The following is a 5,000-nucleotide window of genomic DNA, read 5'->3' as shown; positions in this document are numbered from 1 at the left end:
TCGGGACTCTGTTTTTTTTTTGTTTGCATGTATTAGCTCTAGAATTACCACAGTTATCCAAGTAACGTGGGTACGATCTAAGGAACCATAACTGATTTAATGAGCCATTCGCGGTTTCACCTTAATGCGGCTTGTACTGAGACATGCATGGCTTAATCTTTGAGACAAGCATATGACTACTGGCAGGATCAACCAGGGAGCTGCGTCAACTAGAGCTGAGCAGCCGGCCGCCCGGGAGTGTGTCCCGGGGGCCCGCGCGAACACGCAAGCGTCCGCTCAATTATTCTGCAAACAGGAGGAGGCTGAGCTCCCCTGCACAATACACCTCGAAACCCTCTCAGGTCCCGGCGGCGCGCAGCGCCGTCCTAAGTACTTGGTCGGGTTCGAGAGAGGCGCAATCGCCCGGAGTTTGGCGAGTAGACGCTTTAGGTGCGACCACCCGTGCTCCCAACTGAGCTTGCCGCTGCCGACAGAGGCCCGGGAGCGTGCTGTCGTGGCATTGCCGGCGGGAGACAACACGCGCCACCTACGGTGGCCGGCAGCTCCAACGCCAGCGCCACAGAAGGACAAAAGCCCCACTTGGGTGCCGAAGCGAACTCTCCCAGCACAGCGCACGCGCCAACACGTCCGCACAGCTGCGATACAAACCACCTGCGAGAACCGCAGAGGCGACCGAGCAGCAGACGGCGTCGCGGCGCCGAGCGCCGGGCGGCGGCGCATCCTCAGCGCACACAGTCCTCAATCGGACCAGCACACTGCAGATGTCCACCGCGCTTCGCACCGGGCCCGCGAGGACCTACTTTGGCCGCACGGCGCCGCGTGCAGGGTGCGCCGGCGCGCAGCTGCGCCGCCTGCCGCCTCCGTCGGCCGGCGCGCCTGCCACTGGCCGCCCCCACCAGCCGGCTGTAGCGCGTGCGCCCACGCACCGCGCGGCCAGCACGCCGGGAGGCCCCCCCTCACCGGCCGGGGACGGTCCCACCCAGCCACCGCCGCGTATCGCTTCACACCCACATGCCATTCACGTTCGTGGGCATGGTGGGTATCGCTGAAACAACCGGTTGGTAGCTCAACCGATCGTCGCCATCACTGATTCACCTCTAGCGAGAACAACCGCACCACAACGGTTTACCAGTTGTTCATTTGCGTAACGTCACCAGCAAACGTAGACGTCCATCGCCATTTGCAAATTCAACGATTGTTGCATGCCTGTGTCAGGTGTCACGACACACTATGTCTGCCCACATACACGCAACAACATGTGCACGCTTCGCGAACACGTGGAAGGTGGCCCCCGTACGTATGCGATGTCCATTGCGCGAACGACTGTCAACCGGCCTCTGTCGCATGTCGCAGATGTGGAACGCAGTGCACCATGCTATCACGGTGTGTGAGAAGAGACGACTACGTCTGACAACACGCGCCACTACATCAACAGACGGCTCATGCTGATCGCCATCCACGGCATACCATACTGCAATCCAGCTCTTATAGGGAGACGACACGTAGCTGAGTGCACAATATTTGGACCGTATGGTTCGCCGTTGTTGGCGCAGTCGTGGTACGGTCACACATGTACCACGATGTATCATTCAGTACATGAGGACCAATGTGCAGTACAGTGTGTGATTTGGACGTACAACATCAGCGGACAGTTGACACAAGCCGTACCACAACGTAGGCTGTGCTTCGCCATGCGAATGCCAATGAACAACTGCGAAGGGCATTGAGCATGTACGTCCTGCTGCCATCCGCATTACAGTGTATAGCTGCAAGGTGTTTAACATGAAGCGATACTCTGGGGACCGGGCAGTGCGAGTAGCAAACTATATTGCGGGGGTTGCAGTTAGGCAACACTACACTAATTTAACGCGTCGTATGACAATTACAGAGCAGGTTAAGGCCCAACGTGTGTTGGGTTAAGGCCCAACGTGTGTTGGGTTAAGGCCCAACGTGTGTTGGGTTAAGGCCCAACGTGTGTTGGGTTAAGGCCCAACGTGTGTTGGGTTAAGGCCCAACGTGTGTTGGGTTAAGGCCCAACGTGTGTTGGGTTAAGGCCCAACGTGTGTTGGGTTAAGGCCCAACGTGTGTTGGGTTAAGGCCCAACGTGTGTTGGGTTAAGGCCCAACGTGTGTTGGGTTAAGGCCCAACGTGTGTTGGGTTCAGGCCCAACGTGTGTTGGGTTCAGGCCCAACGTGTGTTGGGTTCAGGCCCAACGTGTGTTGGGTTCAGGCCCAACGTGTGTTGGGTTCAGGCCCAACGTGTGTTGGGTTCAGGCCCAACGTGTGTTGGGTTCAGGCCCAACGTGTGTTGGGTTCAGGCCCAACGTGTGTTGGGTTCAGGCCCAACGTGTGTTGGGTTAAGGCGCAACGTGTGTTGGGTTAAGGCGCAACGTGTGTTGGGTTAAGGCGCAACGTGTGTTGGGTTAAGGCGCAACGTGTGTTGGGTTAAGGCGCAACGTGTGTTGGGTTAAGGCGCAACGTGTGTTGGGTTAAGGCGCAACGTGTGTTGGGTTAAGGCGCAACGTGTGTTGGGTTAAGGCGCAACGTGTGTTGGGTTAAGGCGCAACATGGGTTGGGTTAAGGCGCAACATGGGTTGGGTTAAGGTACAATATGGGTTGGGTTAAGGTACAATATGGGTTAGGTTAAGGTACAATATGGGTTAGGTTAAGGCGCAACGTGGGTTAGGTTAAGGCGCAACGTGGGTTAGGTTAAGGCGCAACGTGGGTTAGGTTAAGGCGCAACGTGGGTTAGGTTAAGGCGCAACGTGGGTTAGGTTAAGGCGCAACGTGGGTTAGGTTAAGGCGCAACGTGGGTTAGGTTAAGGCGCAACGTGGGTTAGGTTAAGGCGCAACGTGGGTTAGGTTAAGGCGCAATATAGGTTACGTTAAGGCGCAATATAGGTTAGGTTAAGGCGCAATATAGGTTAGGTTAAGGCGCAATATAGGTTAGGTTAAGGCGCAACGTGGGTTAGGTTAAGGCGCAATATAGGTTAGGTTAAGGCGCAATATAGGTTAGGTTAAGGCACAATATGGGTTAGGTTAAGGCACAATATGGGTTAGGTTAAGGCACAATATGGGTTAGGTTAAGGCACAATATGGGTTAGGTTAAGGCACAATATGGGTTAGGTTTAGGCACAATATGGGTTAGGTTAAGGCACAATATGGGTTAGGTTAAGGCACAATATGGGTTAGGTTAAGGCACAATATGGGTTAGGTTAAGGCACAATATGGGTTAGGTTAAGGCACAATATGGGTTAGGTTAAGGCACAATATGGGTTAGGTTAAGGCACAATATGGGTTAGGTTAAGGCACAATATGGGTTAGGTTAAGGCACAATATGGGTTAGGTTAAGGCACAATATGGGTTAGGTTAAGGCACAATATGGGTTAGGTTAAGGCACAATATGGGTTAGGTTAAGGTACAATATGGGTTAGGTTAAGGTACAATATGGGTTAGGTTAAGGTACAATATGGGTTAGGTTAAGGTACAATATGGGTTAGGTTAAGGTACAATATGGGTTAGGTTAAGGTACAATATGGGTTAGGTTAAGGCACAATATGGGTTAGGTTAAGGTACACATTGTTGTAAGGAAAGGTGTATTGGGGGGGGGGGGGCGGGCGGGCGGCGGCGGCCGGTTTGTTGATTGTGATTATAGTAAGTGGATGCCTGCGGCATCATCTGATTTGCCACGTCAGGATGCACCTTTGGCTCATGACAGGCGGCGCTCTGATTCCATGCTTGTGGCAGACCTGTGTCTTTCATTCCTGCCATTGTTTGTGTGCTGTGACAGGAGGCAGTATTGTGATGTTGGGTGTACCCCTGTGTAGGACATGTGTGGGTGTTGGTGGCTTAGCTGAGCAATGGTGGTTGTCGGAAGGGTGGGATATTCTGTTTTGTGAGTGGACCTCCCGGTCTGGTTATGATAGTGTGGATTGTCTAATGTGGCGGAGAGGATGCACTGGGTGTTGTTCCATGCTGGTGCTTACATATTGTCTCTGTGCCTGTTACAGGCAGAGAGTAGTGCGTGATAAGAGTGTCTGGTTGACGTGTGGTTGTGATTGTGAGCAGAGTCTTTCAGCATGTATACGGACAGTTGTATACATTATCTGTATTTTGATGGCTCTATCTATTACTAATCAGCGCCGTGTATACGTTTCATCCGGTTCCAGTCGAAACTGTTGTATCTCTGTACATTAGTGACACGGCGAGGCCGCCATGTAGTTACTCGTCTCGGCAGCTTCCACCGGTGTATGGCAAATGATTATCAGGAATCAGTCTAGTCGTCAATACGGATAGTGTGACGTCACATGTTGGGGTGGGGGGACGCTGCGCCCTTCCGGTGGGTCATGGCCTAGAAAGACTCTTCCCACGCAGGGGGGCTTGGACTGTCATTGACTCTTCCGAGTAATATACTTGCCGTACGTTTTTGCGACTGCGAGTGCAACGCTCACCGGTACCGACATGGATGGAGCGCCTCCTAGCTGACCGCTGAGCATCTGCATTCGTACAGAGAGCAACGCGATCGCGTCTGTAGCTCGTAAGTGGTACAGCTCGCAGCTCATGTATAGGGACAGCGGGAATGTCGCATATTGGACATAACTCTTCATGAAACGCACGTTATAGGGGTGGATTGCACATTGCGAGTGCGAGCAAAGTCCGCCGTTCATCCGCTGGAGTTGCGAGTTGGGCGGTTGGGGTGGGGCACGAACGGGTGCAGGTGGAGTGATTGCCGGTCCACGACTTCGTGCGGCAGAGGCGCTGGCGTTGGGGTGCTGTTGTCGAAAGAAGGGCACTGTGGGCCCATCGCTGTCTTAGTCGGCTTGGCGTCTCATAGATGACGGTATCGTCGTTGCAGGAGGTCATGTTGCGGGAGACCTACAGATGGCGGTATGTTTTGTGGTGCGCTCGACATGGCGGACGTAGTGTTGTCCGATTCGCATAGATGGAGGTATTGCATGTGGTTTCGCCGTATTTTCATAGATGGCGATACTGTTTTGCCGG

At 53.7% G+C, this 5,000-nt stretch overlaps 1 non-coding gene across 1 annotated transcript in view; it reads right to left on the bottom strand.

Annotated features, from left to right (window-relative positions):
• Positions 1-199, bottom strand: part of LOC124569998 — a 1,921-nt gene extending 1,722 nt beyond the window's left edge. The window contains exon 1 of the ribosomal RNA XR_006971414.1: positions 1-199. This exon is cut by the window's left edge and continues 1,722 nt beyond it. This is a non-coding gene — a ribosomal RNA (small subunit ribosomal RNA).
• Positions 200-5,000: the final 4,801 nt, after the last annotated feature.

The sequence above is a fragment of the Schistocerca americana genome, unplaced genomic scaffold (genome assembly GCF_021461395.2).
Source record: "Schistocerca americana isolate TAMUIC-IGC-003095 unplaced genomic scaffold, iqSchAmer2.1 HiC_scaffold_158, whole genome shotgun sequence".
Taxonomy (NCBI): domain Eukaryota; kingdom Metazoa; phylum Arthropoda; class Insecta; order Orthoptera; family Acrididae; genus Schistocerca; species Schistocerca americana.
Note: the sequence above shows the minus strand (reverse complement) of the source record. Positions and strands in the feature narration are given on the sequence as shown.